The sequence below is a fragment of the Capsella rubella genome, unplaced genomic scaffold (genome assembly GCF_000375325.1).
Source record: "Capsella rubella cultivar Monte Gargano unplaced genomic scaffold, Caprub1_0 scaffold_7, whole genome shotgun sequence".
In the NCBI taxonomy this organism is placed as follows: Eukaryota; Viridiplantae; Streptophyta; class Magnoliopsida; order Brassicales; family Brassicaceae; genus Capsella; species Capsella rubella.
The window spans coordinates 13,041,928-13,056,447 of NW_006238917.1; the positions used below are offsets into that span (position 1 = coordinate 13,041,928).

General features: G+C 32.1%; 1 pseudogene; it reads right to left on the bottom strand.

Annotated features, from left to right (window-relative positions):
* Positions 1–257: 257 nt before the first annotated feature.
* LOC111829430 lies at positions 258–12,635 on the bottom strand (annotated as a pseudogene).
* Between the last annotated feature and the right edge of the window lie 1,885 nt (positions 12,636–14,520).

The following is a 14,520-nucleotide window of genomic DNA, read 5'->3' on the forward strand; positions in this document are numbered from 1 at the left end:
TTGTGCTGCTATCTGTTACCGAACCAATTACAAAGACTTCAAATCCATGGCATGTTTCATTAGCCAAAGATGAATTCGAACCTTAAGTCTAAACAATCTGTGATCTTTTGATGCTAAAGATAAAATTTTAACCCATGTATTTCATAGTCTTTTATTGGTTACATACCAAACGAAAGATAAAAGGAAATTGAAAAACAAAATAATGACTAGAGTGTAGCAATTTATTAATACAAAATTTGAAAATTAAAATTAAAAAGTCAATGAATTTCCAAATTCATAGCATGTTTCCCTATGTTTTCATCCATAGATCTTCTCCAAATATTTGTGTTTTCTCTGTCTTGCTCTTGTGTCTCAACATCCTATTCTCCATCATTTCCATTGAACATTGGAGCATTATCTTCATTATTTTTTTGCTATACCTTCATTTTCCACTTCATCAGGTAACTCACCTTCAACTGATCGACATTCTCGACGAAGAAAGTTATGTAATGCTGCACAAGCTAAGACTAACCCAGCTTGTTTCTTATAAGAAAAAGGGGGAGCAGATTTAAAAATAGCAAATCGTGATTTAAAGATTCCAAAAATCCTTTCAATCAAGTTTCTCATAGAAGAATGACGAAGTGGAGTGTCAGGATGACGCCCATGACCAGAAAATTCCTGAAGATGATATCTAACATCACGACATGGAGCTAAAAAGTTGAAACGATTTGAAAATCCACCAATCAGCTAGATAGTATTTTCCTGAAAATTTTGTATAGTATATGTTACTACAAGACATTTGATATATCAAAAATATGTAATTGTTTTACCTTCTAGTACTTGGAATTTTTTTACTCTTCTAGTTGCATCACTTAACACTCTTGAATCATGAGCCGTGCCCTCCCATCTACTCAAAACATAGACGAACTCCAGATCAAAGTTACATACAGCTAAAACATTTTGTGATATTATTCTTTTACGGTTACGATAGCTTGCCACCTCACGTCCAACAACGGTTGCTGGTATATGTGTACCATCTATCGCTCCAGTACAGTTCTGAAATAGATAAAAACAAATAATTTTTCAATTCTGAAGAAAGAACAAACTGAAAAAAAAAACTGAGCAAGGTAAGAAATAATGCACCTTGAAATATGGATAAATTTTTATTAAACCTTGTGCTCACTGCAAACTTAGACCTATTAAATGTGTCTTTGACGTGGGAATAACTTGCATTTTGCATCGAGTTTCACAATTGGGCAGAAGAACTTGTTCCTTAGCTTGTGGAAGTAACATGGATGGTACTTGTCGAAGAGTGAAAGGACTGGCCGCTTTTTTTGATACATATTTAACCGGATTTAACCAACTAACCAACTAAACCAGACTAGATCAATTTAAACCAATTAAACCAGGAAACAACCAATTTAAACCAATAAACCAGAAAATTCCAATCTAAACCAATAAAATCAGGCAACAACCAGCGGAAGACAAGTAAGCAACAATCCAAATAAACCTAATGCATTAAACCACAAATCTAGCTAATATCCAAAACCAAACCAACATTCATCCAGAAATAGCATACCATCCTAACATGCTTCTGGATCCCAGAATTAACATTCCTAGTAATGTCATAACATAAACATCAGAAACATATAGCAAGCCCCTATATCATTCTTCTCTCCTCACCTTCCACGACCACACTTATCGTGACGGTGTAAATATCAATATGAATAAATATAATGTAAAATAACGATGACTAAAACTAATCAACAGTCAAATTTAAAACAAAACACCTTACGAAACATATCTACATTATCAAATAAAAAGTAGTATTAATCGAAAAAACTAAAAAAAATAAACACGGGTTCACCATAGATTTGAATTCAGTTTTTGCTTCCACCATCACTTCTCCTACCCTCTCACATAGCTCTTTTTCAAACTCCTTTTGCATCTTCTCAAATAACATCTTCTGGTTCTTTATTGTATCATTCAGTTCTTCCTTTAAATTCCCAATTTAACACCCAATGTTTCTACCTCATCCAACATTCCTTAAACAACACAATTAAATGTGTGATTATCATTCTTAAGCTACAAATAATCGTACAAAACAATGAGAATTAGAATATAAAAAAATCAACATCAAACAAATCATCTAATACCTGATTTTCTTCTGCATAATGAATATCGTCAACCAATAATTGGCTTAGATTGGGTTTTTTTGCCACGATTTGTTCCCCACACCAACATCTCTTGGGCACACCGACGACAAAACTTCTTTCTCGTGACTTTGATGAACCACTTGAAGGTCCAACAACATTGCTCATGCTTGCAATACAAATATCAAATTCGAATTAGGCATCCTATGCTATTCAAATTTTTAGAATTGATTTGAAAATTTGAGTATTTGGGGATTTTTAGTGGGATCAGTTCAGATCGGGTTGAAAATCATCTATCAAGTTTTAATTTTGGTATCGTATTTGGTATGACCAGTGTTCTATCGGGTTAAGTCTGTCAACTGATGAAATTGAGATTTATGGAGAAATAGGTGAGAACTATTAATTTAGAGAGATATGGGTTGAGAAGCATAATTGGCAAGACATCTGGGATGAGGGCAAAGTTCAGGCTCTAACTGGTACGATGCCATAGTTCTCGTCGGAAAATAGGTCGTTTTCCAAAAAAAATTGATTAGAGTAACATGTGGTCGATTGTAACATCTTTGTGTGATTTGTTCTTGCTTCTAAAGGTCACATATAGGCTTGTTTTAAACATATTAGAAGAGGTTACATGGAAATACAATACAGTTTTATGAAAACATTTTAAGATATTATGTAGCGGAATTAGCTAATTCCGATCAAATGAAAACGAAGAAAACTCAATGGAATTGATAAAGCCTACCGTAACAGCCATCAACAAAAGCAATAAAAGTTTTGTTTATAGTCTTCCAAGTAGCTCATAAGATCTTACCAATCATCCATTTTATCATATCTTAACATTAGTATATCTGAGCGAGAAACAAAGAAATTGATGATAATTGTAATACAACGAGGATTAAAACAATGGGAAAAATGTCTGAAAAAGCCCGAACTTTCAAATTTAGGACAAAAAAAGCATGAACTTTCGAAATGTCAATTAAATCATAAAGTTTGGTTTGACTTTTCGATAAAATGTTCAAGTTTCGTTGACTGGGTCATTTTGAGCACGACGTTAACTTTCCGTTAAAAAAATAATAACGCAGTTAACTTTCCGTTAGAACCAAAACGACGCCGTTTAGTAACTTTTAAAACGTGGTCCAATCTGAATCCGTGGGGAATCGAACTCACGACCATGTGTAGTTGCAACCTTCAATCAACCACTGTCCCGCAATAACCTTTTAGTACCAAACACACAGCTGCTCTATATATATACACGTTAAATATATATTTATTAAAAGTAACAATTTTAAAAAAATTATAAATATATATATATGATCTCTAAATTAAATAAGAATCCAAGTTTTAATTGAAACTTCATTTTTATAATGGATTGAGGATATTTTTGAGGAGGAAGTGAAAAAGCGATACATTTCAAGAATTTGGTATGGCAATCAAAATGATAGATATCTTCTTCGAGTGTATGAATCTCTCACGTTAAAACCAATATCCATTTTTTTAACACAACCAACTGAAAGAGCATAAACAATATCTTAATGAAGTCAACAAGTATTTTGTATAGAATATATTGACTAACCTGTGTATCACTAAAGAATTTGAAGATAGAGGTTCAAAGTGGACATTTTATAAATTTGATAAACAAATAATATTTGTAATAGATACATATTATATGAATCTCCCAAGGATTTGGCACCTACGAGTTAGTTGATAGATAAAACTTGATTCTAAAAACGATGAAGCTACAAGAATAAGGATAACGGAACGAGTGGTCGCACAAGAGTTGGAGAAAAGCTCTTGCTATACCGGTTTGATCTCTCAAAATACGCACTAAGAAGATCGAGTTTTACTGTTTAGATATACGCACCAAGCAATCGGTTTTGTTCACAAGTAACAGAAGAGGATTCACTTCCAAAGTTAGATAAAAAGTTGGTTGTTTATTTCATTTCTCTTAAATAGTTTATAAAGGAAAATAAATTATTTGGAAACAAAGCCAAGTATTTAATGTTGTGGAAGACTAAGATCAAATAAAGAAGAGAGTTAAATAACTCTTGAAATATGACTCTTGTACTCTATTTTCGTCATCCCTCTTTGACCACAAAATAAATAAATTACTTTGGCTTTCCTAGACTTGAATTAGGCTTAAACTGGGCTGGACTTTATAGACATCAGCTCCAATAGACATCCCCATGTTCTCTTTGGCCATAAGCTCTTGAATCAGATCATTAAGTGTAATTCGTCTCTCGATTTAACGACGTGCATCAAATAACCAAGTAAAAAAAGTTAACCATTTTCTTATGAAATTCGATTGCTCGAGTATTTAACTCGATAACTTAACCGAAAGGCAGTATATGCGGGATCAATCACAAGGAGCAAGGTTAAAGACTTGCGAAACTCATTCGAAGCGAAAGCGAAAATGGATTTGTTTGTTTGGTTTTCAGACTTGTAAATAAAAATGCAAATAAATTTAGATTAAATTTATGATTTAAATACGTTGGTAGCAGAGTATTTCAAAGAACAATGACTAGTGAAAAAACGCAGTAAGGATTCAGACATAAAGAACCGTTCATGAACATGAACATAAATCTATATTAATTATCTCTCAAGACATTAATCACTAAATTCAACTATTCAATTACTAAACCCTCATTTGTATTTCCTAGTCAAATTCGCAATATCGAACAAGTTCATTTGGTTCACAAAGCATTCTAATATCAACTCTCACATGTTAGAAATACAATGCTCAATTTACATTCATTCATGCATTTTATCGAACATCTCTAAAACATATAAAAGCCTAACTTCTAAGACAGGGTGATCAATCCTATTATAGCATCGGGAACATATAAATTTAGGAACCATAAGATAAAGAATCCATTAAAGCTATCAATCCACTAATTCGATGACACTAATTCAAAGAATCTTCTACTTAGAACCGTAAAACCCAATTGAGAAACTAGTACCACATAGTAATTGAAGCAAAACAAAAAGACATGAAAGAAAACATGATTCGATAGATTAAAATGAGAATAGGGTTTAGAAAAGGATGAATCTCTAATCCCCAAATTGTTGCTTACAAATTAAAAATAGTAGATGCTCAGAAAACTGCTGGAAGAGAAAGCCTAAAGTGAAAAATAGGTCTCTTGGGTTTTTATACCCATTACAGAAAATAGCAATTAAATCCTTACGTATAAAAGCCTAACTTCTAAGACACGGTGATCAATCCTGTTATAGCATCGAGAACATATAAATTTAGGAACCATAAGATAAAGAATCCATTAAAGCTACCAATCCACTTATTCAATGACACTAATTCAATGAATCTTCTACTTAGAACCCTAAAACCCAATTGAGAAATTACTAACACATAGTAATTGAAGCAAAACAAAAAGACATGAAAGAAAACATGATTCGATAGATTAAAATGAAAATAGGGTTTAGAAACGGATGAATCTCTAATCCCCAAATTGTTGCTTATAAATGAAAAATAGCAGTTGCTCAGAAAACTGCTGGAAGAGAAAGCGTAAAGTGAAAATAGGGTTTTTGGGTTTTTATACCCATTACAGAAAATAGCAATTAAATCCTTAATTAACACCATATATCAAAATGAACAATAACTTAAGTATTAAAATGAGATTTTGGAAATTGAGGCCTTTTCTGCTTATAATTGAAAATTCAGCCTTTTCGACATTTTCCTCCATTTTTTATTAGGAAACAAATAGCCACCTATACGAAGTATAACTTAATACCCACAATTTTAGTTATTTTCTAAAAATACAAACATTTGTTTTTTTTTAAATTTCAAAATTACAAAATTTTTTTTTTCCAAATATACAATAAACATAATAATTGATTTTAGAAACTGTAGATTTTTTGTTTTTATGTTTGGGCGGACTATTTATATTGAATGCATAGTTTTTGAACTAATTTTTTAGTGTTTAAAATTGTAAAATTATTTTCTATTGTGAAAAAATTAGTTTTACTTTGGTGGTATTTTTGGAAAATATGTATTTTAGTCATATATTTGAAAAATAATTAATTATAAGAATCAATTTATTAGAAAGTGTTTTTTAATTATCGAACACAATAACCGATTGAATAAGATAATAAATTTTTGGTTAATTTAAAATTTCATATTTTAAAACATAATTAATGATTTTATTTTCACTTTAATATTAGTTTTGAAATCGAAAATATCAAATTATAAAAATAAATGCATTAGAATGAATTTTTTTAACTATATACTACCATAAGAGATTAAATATAATATTAAATATTTTAAAAAAGAAAACTAAGCAAATAATTTTTTTGACTATCTTTTAGTCAACTCCGGTCAACATCGATCAACGGTGGTCAACGCCAGATTATGAATAACGGTGTACCGAAATAATAAAATGATTGTGATATTGAACACATGTTGACATATAGTTGATATATGTGGGCGTGGAATACATATAGTTTGTGTAATCTATATTAACATTTTTTCAACACTTTTTGAAATAAATCATGTACTTTGAAACTATCTACCATTCATGCCATTGGCTTAATTATATATTTAAATAATTTATAACCAATATTTATCAATTTTTTTAAATCTCTGGAATAAAAATTTAATATCATTTCCAGTTTCATTCTTTCTTTTAATCTTTATATGATATTTTATTTGTTTTTCAATTTATTTATTAAATTAAGCATATGAAATAATAAAAGTACAATTTTTCACATACCGTATGTTGCAATTTGATTTTTTTTAACGTACTTAATTGATTTTTTGTTTAAAGTATATGTAAAATATAAATATTGGAACTTTTAAGTTGTAAAATATTACTTAAATTAATATTTTACATATTTTAAATTAATTAAATGTTTAACATGGACGGTTTATATGACGGGATGGGTTGTAATACAAGACATGTTGGAAGACAGGACAGGTTTGAATTGATGATTCTAAAAAATTAAAATATCATTAATTTCATATTTCATTACGGGTAAAATCTTCAATTCACTACTTCTTTATTAATAATAATATTGGACATTTATAATCAAAATTAAAAATTGGTATTAGTATTATGCAATTTTAATAATTATTAAATAAAATCCAAAAAGTTATTTAAATTCCAAAAAATCTGAATTTAAAAAGAAATATTTTGACCCGCGGTGTACCGTGAGTTAAAATCTAGTTAGTTATACATTTCGATAGTTGAGATATGTGGTCATGTATTATGTTATAATTATTGTAAGTGGTTATCTTCTATTCCTTTTTATTACCACACTTTTTTAACAATTGTGAATAATGAATATGTTACGTTTCAAAATACATAGATTATCTTTAATTTTGTATCAAAAGTACTTCAATTTTTTTTTTACTTAAATTAATATGAAACAACTTTTTGTGACTGTTGTAAATTCTGTCTTACATCATTATTGAAGAATTATACACAAAACTACGTTATGTGGATTATTCAAAGAATTAATATCTTGTGGACTATATAATTAATATAGTAAAAAACTCTCCCTTGCCTCGATACGATATTTGATATTGCAGATATTAGACATGTATGAAAATTGAACCCAATTTCAAAACTTGAGTGATTCCGAAAGTGTTGGCCATAAAATAGAGAGAGTAAATATAATAAGCTAATAATTGCCATAATATGAGAATGTAATGTTTAAATATATAATTTTATTCATTTATTTAAGTACAACTAATTAAATATCAATCTGTCATGTTAGGACTAGAAGTAGGCAAATCATCTTGCAATTGTTTATTGATTTTGCAACAACACACAGGAAATGCAAACATTACACAATCTCCTCCTTTGTAACCCAGAGATAAGCATTTTGCATTACATGCAACTCTGCTGCTGCATCCATATCGCCAATCCTGACATGGCCTACGTTTTCCTGTTATATATGTTTATAAACAAAAAACTTGCAATAATCTAACTATATAAATATTTTAATCAAAATATTTTTTTTTCCCGGTGGATTGAGTCCAGTAACTTTGACGAAACTATCCGAGATACTCCAATCATAAAAATTAAGAAAAATCAGCATTGAATAAATAATTTTGTCAAGAGAAGGAACCATAAATAAAGGTAATATAAGAGATGAAAATTTCTTGGTTGCCATTATTAATGTTTCAGAAAAAAAAAAACAGAAAACAAAATCTCTTAAGAATTGCCTTCAAGTTTCACATTCAAAAAAAAAAAAAAACAATCCCTTAAGAAAGTTAGATTCAAAATTATATTTCACATTACAAAATTTGGAACATAAAAACATATGATGTCTTTCGACAGAAATCTTTAACTTATGGTATTTGACATATTAATAATTTGATTTACCTTTCTTCTATATAATATATTATTCTGTTTGTATTGGTCTTTTCTTTATTTATATACATAAACATATATATATATATATACATATATAATGATATAATTGTAAATATGTAAATTTAATGATATTCCATATTTTGAAAATAATGAATATTAATAATGAACTTTCTGTAATATAATTAAATATAGACTAGAACTTTCGTCAAAGTTTTTATAACTTATTTAGATTCCATATGTTATTTTCTATATTGTTGACCAAAAACTTTTTTTTTTAAATGTAAAGTTTTTATTTTTTTAAAAAAGTTTCAAATACTTTTAATAATTTAGTATCAAATAGCGCTGCATATAATTTAGGAAAATATGTAGAAAACATATTATTACATTTACTAATTTGGTATATTTATTTAACTGAAGAGAAACAATTTTGAAATATAAAATATAAATAGAAATTGTTTTTTAAAAATTTGAACGATTAATATATGTTACGGATTTCTTAAATATGTTGCGATCATACATTATTTCTATCATGTGTCTAGAATATCTACCATATGTGCTACCAAATATGTTGGGCCAAAAATCTCCTCCCTTAGAGCAACTTTAACGGGCCAACCGATCGGGCCTTCGGGCAATAACTTAATGGATTGAAATCCAAACAGTGAACTTGTAAGACACATCCGTATGCTGGGCAAGACTCGTTTGTATCCGAGTCTTATGCCACGTGCCGGACTGTGATTCGATACATTTTTGGGTAAAGAAAAGATTTTTCTTTTGTCGAAAAAACTAAAATCCCCAAATCGACTCTCTATCTCTCGAACCCTAGAAGGTGATTTTCACGATTGATAATTCTATGTAGCTTATAAAATTTTGTCGAACTATTCTAAGTAGCTTATAAACTTTTGATGATTCTGTGTTTAGACCCATAGGTGATCGTCGAAGAAAAATACGTGATAAACAAGTACATCACCAATTGAAAGAGGATTTGATTGAGAATATATGGACTAAATTTGGACATCTTCCAAATGATTAAAAAGGTTTATAAACTTTTTATTCATTTAATAAAATGTTTTGTGCTTTCATTTTTATGTTTGTATCTTTTTAAGTTTATGTTTTTAGTTTATATGTTTCTATCTTTTATGTTTCTAATTTTTATCTTTATTTTTTTTTAATTTGTTATTATTTGTTTATATTTTGTTTTACAAAGTTTGTTTGTGTTTTGTTTAAAAAGGTTTATAAAGTTTTTTTATGTTTTGTTTATATTTATATGTTTCTATCTTTATTGTTATAATTTATAAAGTTTATATAGTTTTTCATTTTTTAAATTTAAAATTAATTAATAAAGTTATTAATAAGTTTTACATTATTTTATTATGATAAATGTAAGAAACTAAGGATTCAACCAATAACTAGCTAATTTTGTTTGGTTCTTAAAATACACTATTACATTATTAATATATTAAAAATACACTAAGATGCATCTTCTTGGTTATGCCATAAGACCATGTGCACCGGTAAATTTTGTCCCCCAAAAACATTTTCCTTTTTTTTTTAATTTTTATATTTAAAAAAAACCGAAGACAACCAATCGCGGGCCGCCACGTGTCAGTGGAGCCCGCGATTAGTGAAGGAGGAAAAACGGGACGGTCCCGTTTTAGTTGACGTCCCTCTTTTTCTTTTTTTTTTTATATTTATTATTGGAAAAAAAAGATGTAGGACTTGTTATAAAGGCGCCGATGTGCGTGCCCTTAAGGATGCTCTTTGAGCATCTTTAAAGGTATAAGGGGGAAGTTGTATCTTAGTGATTTTTAAGAATATTAATAATGTAAGAGGTGAAGTTAAGAACCACAAATATAGAGTCAATTATTGGTTGAAACTCTAGGATCTTAAAATTTAAATAATATAATAATGTCAACTATATTTAAAATTTTTAAAATTAAATTAATAATTAATAAATTGAAAACTTATACAAATAAATATAAAACAGATTTGAAAATAAAAAGAAAGGGAAAAAAGAATTCAAAATTATTAATAACAAATAAAAAACAAAGAAGAAAAATATAAGAAACATAAAAAGATACAAACATATTAATTAAAATGAGAAACATAGAAAGATACAAGCATATTAATTAAAACACACAAACATTTTATTCAAATCACCAAACCAATGAAAATAAAAATGAAAAACATAAAAAGAATAATTTTTTTTAATAAAAAATAATATCCTGAACAAAAGAAAAAAAAATAATTTCAAAAAAAAAAACGTTTTTATCCTATCAGCACACGCCACGTGACATAAGACACCTCCCTCAAAACTTCTTACTCAAGAACCAGATGGACTTTACAATTGTACTATTTCAAATTTTTGGCATTTTAATATTGTCCTAAGACCCTTGAAAAAATGCCTTTAAAGATGGCCTTATGGGTTCGAATTCCATTTCAAAGGCCTATTACTAAAAATGAATATGTGTCTCACGAGGTGGTGGAGAAAGGGAATATCAAATTTTCGAGGTGATTTAACCACATCAAAGGATAGGGAAGTGAAAAAAATACATTAATGGGCTATGAATAGAGCAGTTTACCTTAGAGCAGTTTACCTTAGAGCACTTTACCTCCGTTTACCTTATGGGTAAAAGGGTGTAGTAAAGAAAAAGACCAAAAACGCTCCCAGACACCATTATCGAAGTCACCTCAACAGAACTCCTCTCCGGCACCGATAGAGTTCTTGCTCGCCGGTGCCGCGATCTATCTTCTTCTCACCTTTCCCTCTATATCGTTTCTCTTGATTGGTTCCTTTTATCTTCATCCTTCATCTTGTTTGCTCCTTCCACTATGTCCCTTACATCCAAAAGTTTAAAGTCCAACACTTATGTGACCTTGTTAACTGTTGGCATGGTTGGTGTTAGCTCTGTTGTTACCCGTAAATCTCTCGCGCTTCCCGTTTTTCGTCCCTCTCATTGGATCCTCTTAAAGTCAAGTTCAGCATCTTACGGCTCCTCTCAATGGGATTTTGATCCCCCCCCACCAAGTGTTCTGCTTGGCTGCGGTTGGACCGGAGCTCTGCTTTTACGCCGGAACCGATGAAGCACACGACGACGGAAGAGTCAACCCGAACAGATCGATACCCATCCTTGACAGACCTGTTTTATATAGCAGTTATACCTGAGCTTCTAGCCGCTGGTTTGCCGTCGCTGTCAGGGATGAAGGGAGGCATCAAAACCCTTGACCTAATGATGCTCTATTTTGGGCCGAGTCCAAGAAAAGTCTACTATCTTTTAACCCATTATCAAATCTATCAAAGCCCATGAAAATTATTGCCCAAATTCTTCTAAGGCCCAGGTCTGTATCTTATTTTAAATTGGCAAGTCCACGTTTAATGAAGCTTGTATCGTTCTATCAGGATTGTAGAAGACGCTTTCCTAGGATGGTAATGATGGATTTAACTTGGACACACCATAGTCTTTCACGATTCCTGGTTGATAGAGAAGTCTGTGTTGGTTTCGCTGCAAGTCTAATCTCGAAGCATGTTTGTTTAGCTCCACTCTCGCCTAGAGTCTGATTGCCCAGATCTGTTGTTGTGAATATTCCTTTAAGCCCAACTCTTTTGGTACCTTTTATCCCTGTTTTGGCTGGTCGAAGACTCCACGCCAGCAGAGTAATGGTCCCTCTAAGCTGGGCTGATGGTTACCTTTGTCGAGGTAAGATAATTTGTTGTTATCGGAATTTATCTGAAGCTCCTTTCCCCACTCTTTGCCAATCTTCCAATAGTTGTAAGAAGCACAACATTATGATCCCGTCTGATTGCCAAGCTCAACCATGTGAATTTCAACAGTTTTAAAGATAAGTTTCAAACTTTTAAAAGTTGGATGAAGAACGGCATTATGACCCTCATATCCAAGGAGAAGGGGTTACCGAAGCTTCTCCTAATCCTTATGTTTGCTCTGCTGGTTTCAGAATTCATTCGAGTGTTAACCTTCCGGGTTTATGAAGTAAATCAAGAAAATTTCAAGGAAGAATCCGAGCTTTTAATTCACGCTTTTAAGCGAACCTCTCCCAGAACGCCTTTTACCTCCCTTGTGGAGCGGCTTATTGAAAGCTCCAATGCGCTAGACGTACGAGCTATTAGCGACCACGAGTTAGTCTTGGATATCCTGAAGTTAGTCTTCATTATGGAGTCCATCTTGGTGATTAGAGTTGTTCTTTTGGTTGCAAGCTTTTCAAATTTTTGGAGCTCTTCTTGGGATAAATATTCTAACCCTTATCTTTACTTTCATTGTATTGCTTCCTTTCCATTTCCATTCACCTTTGTATGACCTTCCCTCTTTTGAGGTTTTAAGTGAAATACAAATGTTTGACCAAAAAAACAAAAAAGATGCCCTTATGGGTTCGAATTCCATTTCTAAGGCCCATTACTAAAGAAAATGAATATGTGTCTCACGAGGTGGTGGAGAAAGGGAATATTAGATTTTCAAGGTGATTTAACCACATCAAAGGATATGGAAGTGAAAAAATACATTAATGAGCTATAAATAGAGCAGTTTACCTCAGACGAAATATTTTAAGGAAGATTATTCGAACTAAGGGACAAACTGAAAGAACCCATCACATTTTTTTTTCTTTTAAACATGCAAACCGGATTAACCCAATTAATTCGAACCAGCTAAACTGGCCATAATAATTTAAATCAATTAAACCAAGCAATCTCATTAAAGTAAACCAACAATATTAACCAGCGGAAGACTTAACCAAAAATCCAATAAAACAATTCCATTAAACCAACAAGTTCAACCAAACATTATTCCAAAACACGATCGTCCAAACATGTTTCTAAATTCCATTCTAACACCCTAACAAATCCAACAATAATCTAAAACACCAATGAGTGCCTAGATCATCCTCCTCTCCTCGCCATGATTCCACGGATCACACTTTGCTTTTACCTGCATCAAAGAAAGAGATGCATAAGTATTTCATAAATACTTAGTGAGGCAATCATCCCACCACTGGCTATACACACAAGCAGAAATGAACACATTCAAGTATTAACTCAAACAACCACCAATGCAACACAAAACAACACAACATGACCCGTTCTGACGAGCAGTGTCGATCGACACCATCCGCTGGTGTCGCTCGACATTCGCGACCATCCTCGCGAGAAAGAAAGTTGGTGTCGATCGACACCCTCCCTTGGTGTCGAGCGACACCGAAACCTTAACATCGCTCCAGCTACTTCTCATCGACAAATCCACTAACTCTAGAACTCCAGGCCCGATCTATCACCTCCCCAGACTCGTACCAAGACACCATACCACATAGACAAGCCTACAAACACAGAAATCAAATATCAGTCAGAGGAAACACTCAAAATATGCATCAAAATTGCTTAGATCAGCCTAGTCATGCACTCACCTTTCAAAAGAACAGAAACAAGAACGAACAGATCACAACAACAGCAACCAAGGACTCTCCTAACACCACAGCTACGAGATCTCTCTTCCCAAGGAAAGAAACACCAGGAACAAGCCTCAAAACACTTCTCAAACCTCACAAAACCTCTCCAGAAAACTTAGAAACCTTTTAGAAGAATAAAAGCGGCCACCTCTGAACAAAACACGACCTTTACTCTTTTAAACGTGACCTAGGGTTAAACCCTAACCAAAACCACACAATTTTGCAATTAAAATCGATCCAACAAACCGAAACACGCTGGTGTCGAGCGACACCCTGAAGTGGTGTCGGTCCACACCCCCAAAACGGGACACGGGCGTTAAAATTCTCCCCCACTAACTAGGATTCGTCCTCGAATCCTTCAACACAACCGTCAGTACACCATTGACCTCACCGAGGCTTCTATCTAATCAATATACTCACGTTCCAGACCCTATTTGCTCATACACACCCACCTCCCCCGTCCATAGGTCGCAACCCATGAATTATACCGGCTTGTCCTCAGGCCTCAGCCTTAGACTACGGTATCTAGGAAGTCCCACCACCTCCCCCGCTCTCAGGTCGCAACCTTCAAGTCATACCGGCTCACTATCAGGCCACCAACCTTCAAGCTA